Genomic DNA, 20,538 nt, shown 5'->3' with positions numbered 1-20,538 from the left:
GTACGTTCTTCAATTCCGCCAACCTTTCCTCCAATATCTCTTCCTCTTCTTGTGAAAGTCGCCCTTTTCTCCTTTTACCTACCTCATGCCCTGTTTGTGTGCTATCCATCTCTTCCTTATTTACCTTTCTCACTACGTCCTCCTCTTCCTCTGTTAGTGTTACCCAGAGCTTCAGAAGCACCTGTGCTGCTACCCACTCATCTGGCCCTATGTTTGCAAAATTCCCCAGGGCCCACCTGTCACCCCCCTTCCCTGTCGATGTTGTGGTTGAATCTACCGTACCTGCCGCCCCCTCCTTTTTTGACAATCGTCTGGGGGTGCGTATGGTGGGGGGCTGTATGTGGGGTTGGAGTATCCTTCAGCAGCCGTTAGTTCTGTTCTGTTAGTAAGTTCCGTTACTGGATACAACCCCCCTTGCTCCTCTTTCACTACCTTGGCTATCAGCATGTCCTCTGCCCCTTCTTTTTTAACCTTTGCCTCTTCTACCGCAAATGATCCTTCTGCCTCCTCCTCACTTCCTTCAGCGCTGGACGAGTTCTTGGTTGTCTTACCCCCATCCCCTCCTTCTTTTCTTTTACCTGTTTTACCTCGCTTATCCCCTTCTCCTCCTTTACCCTCTGTACTGTGAACATACCTGGGTCTCCTGGTTTAGTTCCCAGGAACATCTTCCAAAGATCAAAAACTTCTAAGTGACTTGCTAGCTTCTTCCCTTTGTATGTATTGTGAAGATATGTTAGCAGATAGTGTTGAGTAAATGTATCGAAGCTGCCGTTGGGAGGCCACGGTACCCTTATTTTATTATCCGTTCCTTGTGTCCATTCAATATTGTACTTTATTATTTTCTCCTTGTGTGGTGACAATGTCGTGCAGATGTGCTGGAGTGGTGTAGTTAAACCGATTCCCATGTATCTCCACCCTGCTCCTGCCCCTGATCCATAGTACGTGGCCATGTTACAATTTTAATTTCTTCAACATCAACCTTTTACCTGGCCCCGTAAACTGGGGACTTTCGACTGTCGGCTGAAAGGGAAAGCAATTTTTATTTTACACTATTACTTAGTTTTGTTATTCCTTTCTTCCTGATGCTACAACTATGGCCTCCTTCGGCCGTGGCGCACAAAGCCCCCTGCGGCTGTGTGTCCTGTGCGGCGTGCCCCTGGGCTGCCTCACCTTCCTGTGCCGCCTGTACTTGGCACACCTTCAACTTAGTTCCTCCTCCTCCCTGCCCCTGCTGTCTGCTCATTCCGCTTCCTCTTTTTGTGCAACCCCCTTGTCGAGCGCGGCCGGCGCTCTCCGTGCGCGGCTGCCTCTCTCCCCTTGGCTCCTCCCCCTTCGAGCGGGGCTGGCGTTCTCCGTGCACGGCCGCCTTTTCCCCTTTTGCCCCTACCCTTTCGTACCCCCTGTCCCTGACCACCCCTGGATGGACGCGAGATGGTAGCAGTGTCCTATACAAGCCCTATGGGTGACGTCACCAACCTCTACAAGATACTGTAAGTACATACAATTTTTGAACCTTATGAACGCGTGCTATTTTTTACACTTTTAACCCCACAGCTGTCTTCCCACTTCGTCTGGAGTGTAGAAATCAACAATCGGACTGCGCACGCTGCGTCGCCTCGCGTGTGACACGCCCCCTCTCAAGAGGAGCTTATCCAGCCAATTATCTTCCACACTCGGTAAACAATCTAGCTACCCCCTGCGGGAAAATGTCATCTACTTATCGAGCTTCAACACTCAGTTAGTAGGGATCCTCATCTACAACGTCAACTCATAGGAAAGCCACACCCTCCTCTTATACAGGTGTCCGCGATCTTGAACCAATCCATACCCTCTAACAGTCATACGTGGGTGCTCGGGGCCCCACCCAACTCACTTTGTGACATTGTAGGGGACAGCCCTCATGCCTGTCCCGCTACACCTCACACCTCTATTGCCGCTGATCAGTCAAAATCAATTTCCACACACCGCTACAACTGCCCACCTCCCTCTTTACAATTCCTCCCCCCTCCCATACAACGTTACGTTGCTGGTTGGGTGTGCCATACTCACCAAGTCCTCGTGAGCCGGGGCCGCTCGACCGCGGGCACCCCTCCAAAGCGGCTCGCCACCTCCCCTCGTCTAGACCACGTCTGGACACTCGCCAACCACGGGCGGGATACTTCTCAAGTCGGCTCCCGATGGCCAATGTCTGGATTGCGCTGTCCGGTCTTCTCGCAGTTTCGCGATGGTCCTGTAGTCCTCAAAAGGGGGCAACGGCAGAGGGGGCCGCGCTGCCGGGTTGCCTCGTTGCAAGAGGCCTGGTAGTGATGCCCTTAGGTTAGGTAGACCTCAAACAGATCTCAGCATTGCCTCCAACTTGTCGGGGTGATTTCCCGGGGGCCGGCAGAGCCATCCGCAGACCTCCGGGGCTAAGGAGGCCCCAACTCCTCCCGCGTCCCAAAAGGAGTATGAGGCACACACAAGAGCAAAGTAATTACTGCTGTTTATTATAGCAACGGCAGGGATTGTTCTCAGCCCGTATGCATCCGGGGAGATGCTCTCACTGTTAGAGGGGCCCGCATGCCCTTTTTACCGTAGTATGATGCGCTACTCGCGTCACCTGGGAAAATCGTCACAATACCTAACACCACTTTGGGTTGGCTCCCCGAGTGGTAGGGTTAGTATAGCTACCTGTAGGAGGGAATATTAGTGGATGAAGACGGGTCAGGTGGTACACTTGAGCTGTCCCTAACACTTGTACAACAAATTAGTTACAAGGGGACACTTGGTGATTGGCTAACTATAATGGCGTCAGTGAGGAGCCCCTCGTACTCTGATTGGTTCCCTCGTGAGCCCCCAAGCCTGGGACCATCACCGTTCCCAGCTCGCGATGTACCTGGTGCTGGCAACAATGTGCAACTATGTGTTAGTGGTGGACAATGGACAGGTCTTGCTAGGGGCTGATGATCATGGCTTTCCCATCGGTGTAGGTGTCCAACTTGTCGCTTCGCTGTTGCAACCTGTGTCCCAGACGTGGGACCCGGCGACTTTCTGTCTCATGAGCTTGGCATTTTGTCATTTCGGCTTGGTCACGTGTGGAGAGACCGTAGCTGGAGCAGAATTATGAGCATTTGATTTGTATTTCGGCTCTGAGGGGCGCTTGGTGGTGCCAGGTGTAACCTTGGCACTGGGAGCGCGGCATCTGGGTTGCAACATCGCGGCCTTGGCTTTGGGTTCTCGCTAGGGCTCGTTCTGCGTTGTCAGCACTTTGCTTTTTCTTCTTGGGAGTATTTTCGTGTGAGAGGCTCCTGCTTGGGGACTCTTGCTTGCGGCCTACTTGGGCCTAGTTTCTGGGTGGCGGTACATAATCCATAATATAGGTGTCGTGGGATGACAGAGTGTCACAAGCAGCAGTATATATATATATGATGACATCTCTATAGGGATAGGGTAGCGAGAAAGCATCTGCAAGCGTATACACGCGCTCTTCAGGCATCTTGCGTTTCTGCGGTGCTGTAGAAGGCCTATGTGAAAAATAACAACAATGTATGTCCGTGGGTGTGCCAGTCCGCTACGTCATAGCACTGAGTATGTTCTTCGTGTAGGTTGATGTGTGAGTGATCAGTGTGCATGGTGGCACGTGTGTTCTTGTCGGTTGGCTATGTCGTCATGGCATCTCTAACGATGTTGATGTTTCGTGGTTGCTGTCTAATCGAGCTGGTCCATGAGGCAGGCGTCGGCTTGACCAGGACGTGCTAGTGGGCAGGCTCCTCGGGCGTGTGGGCAATGGACACAGGGGACCTGGGCATCCGGTGAGGGGATGAATTGTTCGAACTCCTCTCACGGGGGGTGCTTGGGCCGTGATCCCCTGGGCCATGGTTTGGATGAGAATGGGGGGAGGGTGTTCTCCCATTTTCCCACTTTACTTGTCTGCAAGCTTGGCATCTCTCCTACTTCCTCTCTGACCATTGCCACTTTCTACAGGTCCGTGGCCCTATCTCCCCTTTCCTATCAGAATAGGCCGATTTCTCCTACTCTCTGCTGACTTGCAGCTCTAAACTCATCCTCCTGGGTGACTTCAATATCCACATCGACTCTTCAGTCACAGCCTCCACCCTTTTCTGTGACCTCTGCACCTCTCTCTTATCGCTATTTTCCCCTCTGGTCCTACTCACTCAGTTGGTCACACTCTCGATGTCTTCATCCATCCTGATCTTCTGCTCTCTTACCCTCTCGCCACCCCACTTTCCTGGTCTGACCGCTCCGCCCACCTGGGACCTCTCGGCCCTCTGCAATAACCTCTGCCCGCTCTGCCAGCCTTGTTTGCGGACATCCGTCCAATGAAACAAGTGTCAGCTGCTCCATTTGCGTCCACCTTCATCTCCCCTCCCCCTCTGCACCCACTGACTCTGCTTTCAACAATCCCCATCTCACTATCTCTAACACTCTTGACATTCTTTCCCCTGTCATGAGGATCCACCTGAAACCTGTCATCAAGCATAACAATTGGTACGATTCTGATCTAGCAGCCCTGAAACGCAAGTGCAGAGCTGCAGAACGGAAGTGACAGACCTCAAGCTCATCCTCTGATAAACTGGCCTGCTACCTACTTCAAAGGCAATACCGTCTCTCCATTCACTCCAATTTGAGGGCTCACATTCAGGCACAAGTTTCTGGAGCTTTTAACAACACGGCTAAACTCTTCAAAATCTGCAAGGAACTGGCCAAACCATCTGCAGTCTCTACCTCGCCTCTTCCTTACCAGGCCCTCTTTACTGCACTGGCCACCCAATTCAATGCTAAAACTCAGGATATCCTGACTTCTTTCTTCCTCCCCTCGCCCCACTCCTCCTCCCATCCCCCTGCCACCGTTGGCCTCTCCTCCTCAGCCATTGACTCTCTCCTCCTTCTTTTCTATTACATCAGACAAGGTCACTAGAGTTGTCCGCTCTATGAAGTTCTCTTCCAAACAGGTCTCCCCCTGTTCTTCCAGAACTTTTAAGGAAAACATCTGTTCCCTTGCCCCAGCACTTGTGGATTTCTGCAACCACTCTCTTGCATCTCGGTATTTCCCCTCTTCTCTCGAGCACTCCCTTGTGTACACCCTCTTGAAAAAGCCTTCTGCCGACCCCTCATGTCCGACTATCTACCACCCCATCTCTATCACTCTCTTCCTTGGGAAACTCCTGGAGAAGTTGGTCTTCCACCAGCTGACACAGCATACTGAGCTCGTTGCTTGTTTGCACGAGCATCAATCTGGATTCTGAGTATCCAGAGGCATGGAAGCTGCTCTCCTGAACAGCTGTGAAGGATTGCTCTAACTCGGCCGATGTTCTCATTCTACTCTATCTCTCCTCTGCCTTTGACACGGTCAAACACTCCATCCTCATTAAGTGGCTCAATGACACCCTTGGCATCTCTGGCCGAGAACTGGACTGGTTGACCTCCTTCCTCACTGACCGTCCCTCCCAGGTGATCCTGCGTTGCTTCTCCTGCCCCACCTCTGTCTCCACTGGTGGCATTCCCCAGGGCTCTATCCTCTCACCGTGGCCCTTTAACATCTATCTCGCCCCACTCACTCATCTGATCTCCACCTTCTCCCCGCACTTCCAATTTTATGCAGATAACACGCAACTATTCTTCATACTCCCTACTGCCTCTCTTTCTACTCCCCTGTCATTCCAGATTGCCTTTCCGCTATCCAGTCTTGGTGCATCTCTAATGATCTCTGTCTCAATGCCAGCAAGACTAAGATTCGTCCTATAGAGACTCTGGTCCCCTCTTTCACCCTCTCACTGTGGCCACCCTCTATAGGCTCTCCCCCCTCTCCTTCCTCTGAAGCCAGAAACCTTGAAGTCATCTTCGAATCCTCTCTCTCTCTTTCATTCCTCACATCTTGGAACTTGCCAAGAAAGCCAGTTTTCAACTTCAACTCCTCAGAGGCATCCTCCCTTTCCTCACCTTTCCCCAGAAGTTCAATATCTGCAGAGCTCTGGTACTCTGCAGGCTGTACTATTGCAACAGCCTCTTTCTCAATCTACCTTCCTATACTCTCTGTCCCCTCCAACTAATCCAGAATAAGGCTGCAAGACGTATCCTTGGCCTCAAGCAGAGGGACCATATCTCTACAGCCCTAAAATCTCTCCCCTGGCTCCTGATTGCTACAAGGATAACATTTAAATCCCTCTGCATCATTCATAAGGCTGTCTGCTGCTGGGGACCATGCTATCTGCAACTCACTCTCACCAAATACCCTTCTTCCAGATGCCTCCGATCCTCTGGCTCCAACTCTCTGCTTGCTTGTCAAGTGCTTCTCCAAGCAGAGAATGGGCGGACGTTCTTTTTCCTCAGCTGGCTCCCTCCTCTGGAACTCCCTCCTCTGGAACAGCCTCCCTCTTTCTGTACGTCTGGAGCTGGATCTCTTCAAGTTCTGCAAGCATCTCAAAACTTTCTGTTTCTCCTCCTCCTTCCCTCTTTACCTACCGTGTTAACCCCACAGTCGCTGATATTGGCGGCCTGGGCCCTTAAGAGTCCCATTGGGTCTGGCCTTCTGTCCAATCGCCTACAGCATCCACCCTCCTCCTACACTTGTCTTTGGGCCCACACTGGCCTGTGGTGTTTCTCAGGTCTGCACTTATTGCATTGGCGGGTGGTAAATGCCAAGTGGTCCCTGCCTCACACTTACCTGTTGCCTTGTAACTGGCTTTCTGGCACTTCCCCCTCTCTCTCTCTGCACTTGCACACTCGGAATGGCACGAGGCCTAGTAGAACAGCTGTTGTCATTTTCTATTCCATTGCCTTGTATTGTGCCCTTGTTCCCTTCACTTTTGCCTTTGAAACACAATTCTTGCTGTATAAGCACCTTACAAATGCTCAATAAATAAATAAACGCGTCCATTTCCACCTGATGGTCAATGGGACGGTCGGACAGAAATATCTCTGCCAAGCAAAGAGCTCTGTGGCCGAAATCTCGTGGGGTGGCTGTGTCACCGGAGACCCCTGCTCTTTCCCTCTCCCACTCTTCCCCGACAACAAATAGTCGCATATTAACTTGCTTGATCCCTGGCATTGTCCCTGCATCTCCAAGGGATTTCCCACTGTCCTCCTTGTGCGTTTTCTACTTCAACACTGTACTGAAACTCACCCCTCCTTCCTCCTTTCAACTTTCCCACTTTCCCATGTTGTGGCCACCTTCCATTTTTCCCCAACTCCTCCTCCACCACCAGCTCTCTCTCCAAATCCAACTCCTCCTGCATCACCTCCCCCTGCACTCCCACCTTCTCCTACACCACCACCCCCAGCACCATCCGCTGACAATTCCTTGAGGACCTCCACCTGCTCTTGCATCACTTCCTCCTCCTAAACCGTCAACTCCTCCTGCACCACCAACTCAGGATATCCTGACTTCTCTCTCTTCCTCCCCTTCCCTCACCCCTCCTCCCATTCCCCTGCAACCCCTCCTCCCCCATCCACTCTCTACTCCTTCTTTTCTATCACATCAGACAAGGTCATTAGAGTTGTCTGCTCTATGAAGGCCTCTTTAAAACAGGTCTCCCCCTGTTCTTCCAGAACTATTTAGGACAACATCTGTTCCCTTGCCCCAGCACTCTCAAGCACTCCCTTGTGTACCCCCTTTTGAAAAAGCCTTATGCCGACCCCTTGTGTCTGGCTAAATACCACCCCATCTCTATCAGTCTCTTCCTTGGGAAACTCCTGGAGAAGTTGGTCTTCCCCCCAGCTGACCCAGTGTCATGACCCTCAGCCCTGATCCCCACTGGCACGCCCATTGACCAGGTAGAATCAGACTTCGGATCGCAAATAAGGCCTGGCATCCGCTTCACAGGCCCTCTTGGAGCCAGTCCTGGCGCCTTTGGCGCCAGGCTCATAAATAGGGAAAGACATCAGTTAAGGGAACTACTTTATTCGGGCTTTCAGCCAACATGGAGGCATCCACATAGCTTGATTCCTAGAACCAAGCTATGCGGTCTAGTGTTTTGGGTGTGGTGGCCTAGGGACTACCTGGACTACTTTGCAGAGGCTATTTAAACCACACCCGAACAAGACAACACGCTTCGCGTTACTTTGCTACTAGCAACGTGACGCTCACTGTGTCCAGCTTCACACGAGCCTGGCAAGATCCGGACCTGCAGAAAACAACAAAGAACATCGTTAGCAGCAGAATCTTACCTGCAATCTCCATCCTTCACTGTTCACAGCTCCGGGGCAGCTTCGTGTGGATGGTACGCCACCCGGATCGAAGGACCTGCAAAGGGAAGAAAGACATCATTAAAGAAGGTAGTAGAGACATTCCAACCACAAATTGCTTAGAGACTTACCTGGCTGGTGGTTGTTCGACCGGTATAGCTCCGGAACTCCATCCGCGCTGGGAGCACACCGCAACCTACGAAAAAGAGAAAACACAGGTCAGTGAAGACAAGACTTTGCCGCGCTGTGCAAAGTGCCTACCTACCGCATCACAGCGCTATTGTGCGCCATCCTTTACCGGCGAGAACCAGCCTACCCAGTTCGCCAAGTGAACGCCCCGCGCACCTAAGGGAGATAAAAAGAGACATTATCAAACAGAGAAAAGGCATGCAGAATAACAACTCCATAAACCGCAATAAGACCTACCTGAAAGACATTACTTGGGCCGCTGTCAGTGAAGTAACTGGACCGCACGCGCCCATGAAAGACAACGCGCCCCTGCCCAGAAAGCAGGACGGAGAGCCCACCAACTTCAATAACAAGGTGAGAAGAGAACCCGGAGGGGCTGAGATTACAGGGAGGTGGGAAGGCTTACCTTGGCTGTCCAGCTCTAAACATAGTCTTCATTTCCAGGCGGAATTCCACCGGGAACTGCACCAGAGAATCATTGAAAAGGGCACCAACGACCAACTGGCTGGGTGGCGTCCCCGTGGATACCGGGTGAGCGTAACAGAAGGTGAAGCCTCACATAAATAATCCACCTGGGCGCCATGGAAACATCGGAAATCGACCAATTGGCCCAATTGTTGGGGGACCTTCGTGCCGAGGTTCTTTCAGCCCGGAAAAGACACTAAAGCGCTCCGAAGAGACCTAATATTGACCAAGGATCGCTCCGAGGAAATCGGCAGACAGTTCTTGCAATCGCAGGCGGGTCAGACTCCTCTGCCTGGGGGAAATCCACCGATGCAAAATCCTATCTCACCATTTTATACCCCCACACCAGTACAGATCACGCTGCCTGGAACAGTTCCCCTGGCACCACCAGAAAGGTTTTTGTGCGACCCACTGAAGTATGCAGCATTCATAAATCAGTGTTGCCTTCATTTCCTTTGTCGCCCTGGGGCATTTCCAAATGACCAAGCTCGTTTAGCTTTTGTCCTATCATACTTGAGTGGAAGCGCAGCGGATTGGTCGGTGCCGTTGGTGACCCATAATGATCCATTGTTACAAGGCTATAGGGGGTTCCAGAGAGAAATGGAAAAACGGTTTGCTCGCCATACCCAAGAACAAGCAGTGGATAACAAACTCTTATCCCTCCGGCAGGGGAACCAGGACTTGTTAACATACATTGCTACTTTCAATAGACTGGTTGCTGAAGCCAGGTGGCCAGAAAACAAAAGAACCACGTTATTACATCGAGGCTTACAAGGCGAATTAAAGGACGTCTTGGCCCAGGTAGTCGATCCCCCCAGAGACTGTACCAAATTCATAAATCTGGTAGTGCTGCTGGACCATCGGTTGCAGGACCGAAAAGCAGACCGGTCCAAAGCAGACTCTCGAGTAGTTTTTGTTCGGTCTAGAGACACTGCACCGCAGGAGCCAGACAACGCCGTAGAACCTATGCAGATCGGAGGGATACGACCTCCACTAACAAAACAAGAGCGGGATAAAAGAAGACAACAGCAACTTTGTTTGTATTGTGGAAAACCAGGACATTTTCTGAAAGACTGCCTGGCTAAAACCCCCAAGGAGGACAGTCAGGGCCACAGAAAAGGATGAAGTTAAGGAATCGGAAAACTACTAAGCTCGGCAACCGTAGAGGTCAGTTTGTCGAGCGATAAGAAAGAGCCACTGACCTCACACTTTGCAATACCTGTGATCTTAATAAACCACCAACAATCGTCAAAGATGCATGCCGTAGAAGCGTACATCGACAGCGGAGCAGTTGGGAATTATATAGATCTAGAGTTAGCAGCAGAGATGGGGCTCCCTTTGTGTTCTAAGTCTATCAGGGACAAGGTGACTACCGTAGATGGGACAGAAATTGCCTCCGGACCAGTAACCCAGTGCACAGCTGCAGTAACCTTGCTGTGCCAGGACGGACATCGGGAGTGTATTTCGTTCGATCTCATTAAGGCACCTCATTTCTTGTTAATACTAGGGATGCCATGGTTGGTTGCTCACAATCCTTTGATAGACTGGCGGGCACAGAAATTAACCTTCTCCGGCAACTGCTCCTTGACCTGCTACTCTCCAGAACTGGAACCCGACTCCTGTATCTCCAAGACTCCCAATACTGTAGCATCTACACTAGGAGTAACTGATACCTTGCCAGATGAATATCATGACTTTCAGGATGTGTTCCAAAAAGACCAGGCTAACACATTGCCGCCGCATAGGCCTTATGATTGTCAAATTGACCTTATTCCTGGGGCACAAATCCCTTGCGGCAGGATCTACGCTCGCACCGAACCAGAAAACCTTCACCTGAAATCCTATTTGGACTAGTACCTTGCAAACGGATTTATCCACCCATCTAAGTCCCCGGCAGCCAGTCCTTTGTTCTTTGTAACGCAAAATGAAGGGGACCTGAGGACCTAAATTGATTACAGCGCAATAAACCAGATCACCATGAAGAACCGCTACCCCTTGCCCCTTATCCCGGAAATGCTAGACCATGTCAAAGATGCCCAGATTTATACCAAAATAGACCTTCGGGGAGCATACCACCTGGTCCGGGTCAGAAGCGGAGATGAGTGGAAAACCGCTTTCCGTACCAAATATGGCTTGTTTGAATATCAGGTCATGCCTTTTGGCTTGTGCAACGCTCCTGCAGCGTTTCAATATTTCATGAATGACGTCTTGAGAGAACTGATTGACGTTTGCGCCTTAGTGTACATAGATGACATCTTGGTGTACTCGGCCTCAAAACAAGACCATATCAGGCACGTTCGTTCAGTCCTCACCAAGCTCCGCCAACATCGTTTGTATGCAAAGCTGGAGAAATGTTTTTTTCACGTCACCGAAGTAGAATTTCTTGGTTTCATCCTCTCACCAAAAGGCATCAGAATGGACGTACATAAGGTTGACGCTATTCTAAAATGGCCATCACCAACATCTCTGAAAGGGATACAGAGCATGCTAGGCTTTGCGAACTTTTACTGCCGATTTATCCCATACTTCTCCCAGGTTGTGCACCCGATCACAGTACTGCTACGAAAAATCAATAAAAAGTTTGCTTGGACCGAGGAAGGAGAAAGAGCCTTTCAGGAACTGAAACGAAGATTCACCTCCGCTCCAATCCTGCAGCACCCTCGTCCAGACCTCCCTTATGTCGTAGAAACTGATGCTTCCAGTATGGCAATGGGAGCTGTCCTTTCACAGAGAGACCCAGAAACTGGCCAGCTGCATCCTGTGGCCTTCTGGTCAAAAAAGTTCTCATCCCCGGAAATTAATTACGCTATCACGGACAAAGAACTCCTGGCCATCAAGTCCGCTTTCAAGGTGTGGCGACACTATCTTCTGGGAGCTAGACACACCATTACAGTGATCACAGACCACCAGAACCTTCAATATCTCAAAACAGCCAAAGCCCAGTCCTCACGCCAGTTACAGTGGGCCCTCTTCTTCGCCGAATATGACTATGTGATTACATTTCGACCAGTGGTCAGAAATGGAAAGGCTGATGCCTTATCTCGAATGGGCATCGATGAAACAGTGTATACAACCCCAGACCCGGTATCCATCATACCAGAAGACAAACTCTTGGGTATCACAACAACCTTATCACAAGCAGAATTTTGAAATGAAATTCGACAGTCAATGAACCCAGATGCTTTCCTCGCATGGCAAACTCAAGGAGAACAATATTGCATCAAGGATCAGTTACCTTTTTCTAGGGACTGGCTATATGATCCAAGAAGGAGGTACAACAGCATATCATTTCAGATTATCATGACTCTCTAATCGAAGGACAACCTGGAATCGCTAAAACCTTAGCTAAGGTGAAAAAGAACTTTTGGTGGCCAACCTGGCGTAAGGACATTGTCCAGTATGTTCAGTCCTGCGGTGTCTGTGCACAAAATAAATCACAGAAACCATCGGGTCTCCTACAACCACTGGACATCCCACCCGCTCCATGGCACACTCTCTCCCTTGACTTCATCACTGATCTGCCACCTAGTCAAGGCTTTAACACCATTCTTGTAATCGTGGATTTGTTCACTAAACTGGCACATTTTATTCCTCTCAAGGGCCTCCCGGACGCATCCACCTTAGCAGAAGTATTTCTGGAAAACATTGTCAAGCTACATGGTTTCCCATCAGTTCCGGTCTCTGATCGAGGCAGCCAGTTTGTATCCAATTTTTGGAGAAAATGTTGCGCAATGGCACAGATTGACATCTGGCTATCTACCAGTCACCACCCCCAAACGGACGGCCAAACCGAGAGGACCAACCAGACGCTCGAGCAGTATTTACGGTGCATGCTGCATCATGAATTGAGAGATTGGAAGGACTTACTTTGGATAGCCGAGTACCCATATAACAATTCCGTACAGGACAAACACCTTTTTACACCCTGTATGGCAGACATCCACGTACCTCAGAACTCGACCTTCTTGCCAGCTTGGAAATGCCTGCAGTAAAGACTCTTCACACAACCATCACTCAGGCGTTCAAAAAGGTGAAGGAACATCTTATTCATGCTAAAGAAAAACAAAAGCACTTCGCCGATCAGCATCCGAAAAAAGGCCCCAGACTATCAAGTGGGAGACAAGGTTTGGTTAGCCGCCAAATATGTACCCATCAAAGGGACCCGAACCTTCCATCCTCGATATTTAGGACCCTATACCATCAAGGCAATTATCAACCCAGCAGCCGTCAAATTGGATTAACCACCTAACCTACAAATCCATGCGGTATTCCATGTATCCCTCTTAAAACCAATGCAACCTGGTACACGAGTCAAGACACCGCCTAAACCCATACTTATTGATGGAGAACCAGAATTTGAAGTCAAAGGCATCCTTGACTCTAAATATTCTAGAGCCAAGTTATATTATCTCGTTGACTGGAAGGGATTTGGACCCAAAGATAGATCCTGGGAGCCCAGTGAGAATATCCATGCACCACGTCTGATCAGGAAGTTTCATCAGAACTTTCCAACTAAACCTGGACCAGACAGGAGGCACACCTTGGGAGGGGCCTTGGGGGGGAGTGCTGTCACGACCCTCAGCCCTGATCCCCCTGGCACGCCCATTGGCCAGGTGGAATCAGACTTTGGATCGCAAATAAGGCCTGGAATCCGCTTCACAGGCCCTCTTGGGGCCAGTCCTGGCGCCTTTGGCGCCAGGCTCATAAATAGGGAAAGACATCAGTTAAGGGAACTACTTTATTCAAGCTTTCAGCCAACATGGAGGCATCCACATAGCTTGATTCCTAGAACCAAGCTATGCGGTATAGTGTTTTGGGTGTGGTGGCCTAGGGACTACTTTACCTGGACTTCTTTGCAGAGGCTATTTAAACCACGCCCGAACAAGACAACACGCTTCGCGTTACTTTGCTACTAGCAACGTGACGCTCACCGTGTCCAGCTTCTCACGAGCCTGGCAAGATCCGGACCTGCAGAAAACAACAAAGAACATCGTTAGCAGCAGAATCTTACCTGCAATCTCCATCCTTCACTGTTCACAGCTCCGGAGCAGCTTCGTGTGGATGGTTCGCCACCCGAATCGAAGGACCTGAGAAAGGAAGAAAGACATCATTAAAGAAGGTAGTAGAGACATTCCAACCACGAATTGCTTAGAGACTTACCTGGCTGGTGGTTGTTCGACCGGTATAGCTCCGGAACTCCATCCGCGCTGGGAGCACACCGCAACCTATGAAAAAGAGAAAACACAGGTCAGTGAAGACAAGACTTCGCCGCGCTGCGCAAAGCGCCTACTTACCGCATCACAGCGCTATTGTGCGCCATCATTTACCGGGGAGAACCAGCCTAACCAGTTCGCCAAGCGAACGCCCCGCGCACCTAAGGGAGATAAAAAGAGTCATTATCAAACAGAGAAAAGGCATGCAAGAATAACAACTCCATAAACCGCAATAAGACCTACCTGAAAGACATTACTTGGGCCGCTGTCAGTGAAGTAACTGGACCGCACGCGCCCACGAAAGACAACGCGCCCCTGCCCAGAAAGCAGGATGGAGAGCACACCAACTTCAATAACAAGGTGAGAAGAGAACCCAGAGGGGCTGAGATTACAGGGAGGTGGGAAGGCTTACCTTGGCTGTCCAGTTCTAAACATAGTCTTCATTTCCAGGCGGAATTCCAGCACCACTTCTTCCTACACCACAACCTCCTGCACCATCCACTGACAATTCCTCGAGGATCTCCACCTCCTCTTACATCACTTACTCCTCCTACACCATCAACTCCTCCTGTACCTCTCACTCTTCCTACATCACCTCCCCCTGCACCTCCGCTATTTCTCACAAAACCACCACCTCCAGCACCATCTGCTGACAATTCCTCGAGGACCTCCACCTGCTCTTGCACCACTTCCTCCTCCTACACTTTCAGCTCCTTCTATACCACCTCCATCTGCAACTCCACCTTCTCCTGCACCACCACAATCTTCAGCACCATGCACTGACAATTCCTTGAGGACTACCACCAGCTCTTGCACCACTTCCTCCTCCTACATGTCAACTCCTTCTGTACCTCTCACTCCTCCTGCAGCACCCCCACCTGCACCTTCACTTTCTCCTACATCACCACTGCCTCCAACACCACCTGCTGACATTTCCTCAATGATCACCATGTGCTCTTGCACCACTTCCTCCTCCAACACCATCAACTCCTCCTGCACAACCTCCACCTATTCCTACACCACCTTCAGCACCATCCTCAGACAATTCCTTGCGGACCACTACCTGCTCTTTGCACCGCTTCCTCCTACAACACTGTCAGCTCCTTCTATAACACCTCCATCTGCACCTCCACCTTCTCCTACACCACCACCATCTCCAGCACCATGCGCTGATGATTCCTCAAGGACCACCACCAGCTCTTGCACCACTTCCTCTTCCTACACTGTCAACTCCTTCTGTACCTCTCACTCCTCCTGCACCACCTCTGCTTGCACCTCCACTGTCTCCTACATCATCACCACCACCTCCAGTACCATGCGCTGACAATTCCTTGAGGACCACCACCAGCTCTTGCACCACTTCCTCCTCCTACCCTGTCAACTCATTCTGTACCTCTCAATCCTCCTGCACCACCTCCCCCTGGACCTTCACTGTCTCCGACCCCACCACTGCCTCCGGCACCACCTGATGAGAATTCCTCAATGACCACCACCTACTCTTGCACCACTTCCACCTCTGTCAACTCCTTCTGTACCTCTGACTCCTCCTACATCACCTCCCCCTGCACCTCCACCATCGCCTACACCACCACCACCTCCAGCACTATCCGCTGACAATTCCTCGAGGACCTCCACCTGCTCTTGCACCACTTCCTCCTCCTACACTGTCAGCTCCTTCTATACCACCTCCATCTGCACCTCCGCCTTCTCTTACACCACCACCATCTCCAGCACCATGCACTGACAATTCCTTGAGGACCATAACCAGCTCATGCACCACTTCCTCCTCCTCCTACGCTGTTAACTCCTTCTGTACCTCTCACTCCTCCCGCACCACCTCCACCTGCACCTTCACTGCCTCAAACACCACCTGCAGACAATTCCTCAATGACCACCACCTGCATGGTGCACTTGCACTGCTTCCCCCTCCAACACTGTCAGCTCCTTCTATACTACCTCCATCTGCACCTCCACCTTCTCCTGCACCACCACCATCTCCAGCACCATGCGCTGATGATTCCTCAAGGACCACCACCAGCTCTTGCACCACTTCCTCTTCCTACACCGTCAACTCCTTCTGTACCTCTCACTCCTCCTGCACCACCTGTCCTTGCACCTCCACTGTCTCCTACACCACCACAACCTCCAGCACCATGCGCTGCCAATTCCTCGAGGACCACCACCAGCTCTTGCACCACTTCCTCCTCCTACCCTGTCAACTCCTTCTGTACCTCTCACTCCTCCTGCACCACCTCCCCCTGGACCTTCACTGTCTCCGACCCCACCACCTGCTGCACCACTTCCTCCTCCAACACCGTCAAGTCCTTCTGTACCTCTGACTCCTCCTACATCACCTCCCCCTGCACCATCGCCTACACCACCACCACCTCCAGCACTATCCACTGACAATTCCTCGAGGACCTCCACCTGCTCTCGCACCACTTCCTCCTCCTACACTGCCAGCTCCTTCTATACCACCTCCATCTGCACCTCCGCCTTCTCCTACACCACCACCATCTCCAGCACCATGCACTGACAATTCCTCAAGGACCACCACCAGCTCTTGCACCACTTCCTCCTCCTACCCTGTTAACTCCTTCTGTACCTCTCACTCCTACTGCACCACCTCTACCTGCACCTTCACTGTCTCCTACACCACCACTGCCTCCAGCATCACCTGCTGACAATTCCTCAATGACCACCACCTGTTCTTGCACCACTTCCTCCTCCAACAGTGTCAACTCCTCCTGCACAACCTCCACCTTTTCCTACACCACCTCCAGCACCATCCGCAGACAATGCCTTGAGGACCACCAACTGCTCTTGCACCACTTCAACCTCCTGCACCGTCAACTTCTTCTGTACCTCTCACTCCTCTTGCACCATGAACTCCCCCTGAAGCACCAACTCCTGCTGCATAATGAAGTATTTTTCTCCTCCTCTCGTTTTACCGCTACTCTATGCTCCCACACAGAACTGCTCCTTGAACTGGCTTGTATTGGTTTTTTTTCCTCCCCAGGGCTTGGCTTAGGGCAAGGAGATCATCTGCCTGCTAGCGAACATGTTTCCCTCGCCTCTAACCTGTCTCTGTCCCTCAATTCCTCTGCCTTCACTCTAGCACTTCAACCATCATGGTCACATCCCGAGCACAGCTGCCGTACCAACTGCCTGCACTTAAAAAAGTACAAGGCTCGTTGTCTTTAATCTAAGTATGTCAACTTAAGTATTGTCTCCGGTGACTGTTCCATTTACTCCCCTCCACAAACTGGTCAGAATGTCCCTCAAATTCCCCCCATTGTAAGAAGCTCACCACTTCACATCGAATCTGATTTCTTATCTATTTGACGTTCTTTTGTGATCAAAAGAGCATTGTTCTGCCTGAATTTAAATAAAAAAATAAACCAGTGGTCATTTTCCCTGCCTCCTTTCCCCTGCAGACCAAGCCTTTAAAAGGCTGCCATCTTGGATTTCTCTGGCTCATGCATGCGTACATTCATCTTGTACAGCAAGACCCACGTTTCTTTGTAGTCTGTGATTCATGTTGTACCAGGGTGGCACACTTGCTCTGAAGATATTGGGCCGGACTCGTATTACCATTCCGCCTCCGTGATTCCCAGAATTACCGGGGCATTATAACCCCGGTGACCCGGGAATTCCGGAGGCGGAATGGTGTAAATCCCCATTCCCATTGAGTCCAATAGGACTCAATGGGAATGGGGATCATGTAGACACCGGCCCCATCTCGTGACGGTGCCGGTGTTTCCTCGTCCGCCTGCAGGCGGGCGATGTTAAACCTGCCAGGTCAGACATGGCGGGATTGACGCCTCCGCTTGCAGGAGTCGTGATCACCCGGTATTGAAACAAAGGTGGCGGCGGCTTTACTGCCACCATTGTTTCCATACCGGGTGAGTTGTAATGAGGCCCATTGTGCCCAGGCAAGATGCAGTGGAATGTCCACATGGCCCAAGTACCACAGGTTCCACTGTAGTCTGAATCTTTAAATGACCAACAGCGATGACATAAACCATGAACATAAACCATGAGGCAGCCATCTAACCCAGGGCCTCAGTGTTACAGGGGAAAGCAGTGGACACTCTCCACACAGCCCCCTGGGCCACATCACATAGCAGGTGGGGGCTGGGAGAGCAGGTGGGATTATAGGGTAATGTAACAAGGGGGGTCATGGGAGTCCCTCTGCCAGACATTAGTCCTGGTTACGAGAGACTTACCCAGAGTCTTTAGCTCACTATCTTTCACAGAGAAGAAATATCCCAAACATATCAGTCTTTGTCCTGCCCTGGGGCAGTCCAGCACCGAAATGCTAGGCAATTCTCCTCTGAACAAGAGTACCAACAGAAACCCCAGACACGTGTTTCGGTCTGGTTGGACCTCATCAGTAGGGTGGATCTGTGCCTCTCTAAGAATAGTGAGCAAGGGGTCCACGTCTGGATTACCCTAGTAACTTAGGGTGAGACCCAAAGTTACTTAAATATGCAATGTAACAAGGGGGGGTCATGGGAGTCCCTCTGCCAGGCATTAGTCCTGGTTACGAGAGACTTACCCAGAGTCTTTAGCTCACTATCTTTCACAGAGAAGAAATATCCCAAACATATCAGTCTTTGTCCTGCCCTGGAGCAGTCCAGCACTGAAATGCTAGGCAATTCTCCTCTGAACAAGAGTACCAACAGAAACCCCAGACACGTGTTTCGGTCTGGTTGGACCTCATCAGCAGGGTGGATCTGTGCCTGTCTAAGAAAAGTGAGCAAGGGGTCCACGTCTGGATTCCCCTAGTAACTTAGGGTGAGACCCAAAGTTACTTAAATATGCAATGTAACAAGAGGGGTCATGGGAGTCCCTCTGCCAGACATTAGTCCTGGTTACGAGAGACTTATCCAGAGTCTTTAGCTCACTATCTTTCACAGAGAAGAAATATCCCAAACATATCAGTCTTTGTCCTGCCCTGGACCAGACCAGCACCGAAATGCTAGGCAATTCTCCCCTGAACAAGAGTACCAACAGAAACCCCAGACACATGTTTGGGTCTGGTTGGACCTCATCAGTAGGGTGGATCTGTGCCTCTCTAAGAAAAGTGAGCAAGGGGTCCACGTCTGGATTCCCCTAGTAATTTAGGGTGAGACCCAAAGTTACTTAAATATGCAATGTAACGAGGGGGGGTCATGGGAGTCCCTCTGCCAGACATTAGTCCTGGTTACGAGAGACTTACCCAGAGTCTTTAGCTCACTAGCTTTCACAGAGAAGAAATATCCCAAACATATCAGTCTTTGTCCTGCCCTGGGACAGTCCAGCAACGAAATGCTAGGCAATTCTCCTCTGAACAAGAGTACCAACAGAAACCCCAGACACGTGTTTCGGTCTGGTTGGACCTCATCAGTAGGGTGGATCTGTGCCTCTCTAAGAATAGTGAGCAAGGGGTCCACGCCTGGATTCCCCTAGTAACTTAGGGTGAGACCCAAAGTTACTTAAATATGCAATGTAACAAGGGGGGTCATGGGAGTCACTCTGCCAGACATTAGTCCTGGTTACAAGAGACTTACCCAGAGTCTTTAGCTCACTATCTTTCACAGAGAAGAAATATCCCAAACATATCAGTCTTTGTCCTGTCCTGGGGCAGTCCAGCAACGAAATGCTTGGCAATTCTCCTCTGAACAAGAGTACCAACAGAAACCCCAGACACGTGTTTCGGTCTGGTTGGACCTCATCAGTAGTGTGGATCTGTGCCTCTCTAAGAATAGTGAGCAAGGGGTCCACATCTGGATTCCCCTAGTAACTTAGGGTGAGACCCAAAGTTACTTAAATATGCAATGTAACAAGGGGGGTCATTGGAGTCCCTCTGCCAGACATTAGTCCTGGTTACGAGAGACTTACCCAGAGTCTTTAGCTCACTATCTTTCACAGAGAAGAAATATCCCAAACATATCAGTCTTTGTCCTGCCCTTGGGCAGTCCATCACCGAAATGCTAGGCAATTCTCCTCTGAACAAGAGTACCAACAGAAACCCCAGACACGTGTTTCGGTCTGGTTGGACCTCATCAGTAGGGTGGATCTGTGCCTCTCTAAGAATAGTGAGCAAGGGGTCCACGTCTGGATTCCCCTAGTAACTTGGGTGAGACCCAAAGTTACATAAATATGCAATGTAGCAAGGGGGGCCATGGGAGTCCCTCTGCCAGACATTAGTCCTGGTTTTGAGAGACTTATCCAGAGTCTTTAGCTCACTATCTTTCACAGAGAAGAAATATCCCAAACATATCAGTCTTTGTCCTGCCCTGGGGCAGTCCAGCACCGAAATGCTAGGCAATTCTCCTCTGAACAAGAGTACCAACAGAAACCCCAGACACGTTTCGATCTGGTTGGACCTCATCAGTAGGGTGGATCTGTGCCTCTCTAAGAATAGTGAGCAAGGGGTCCACGTCTGGATTCCCCTAGTAACTTAGGATGAGACCCAAAGTTACTTAAATATGCAATGTAA

This window comes from Ambystoma mexicanum, chromosome 13 (genome assembly GCF_040938575.1).
Source record: "Ambystoma mexicanum isolate Mex_15411 chromosome 13, UKY_AmexF1_1, whole genome shotgun sequence".
NCBI lineage: Eukaryota > Metazoa > Chordata > Amphibia > Caudata > Ambystomatidae > Ambystoma > Ambystoma mexicanum.
The sequence above is the reverse complement of the archived record's forward strand: the minus strand, read 5'-3'. Positions refer to the sequence as shown.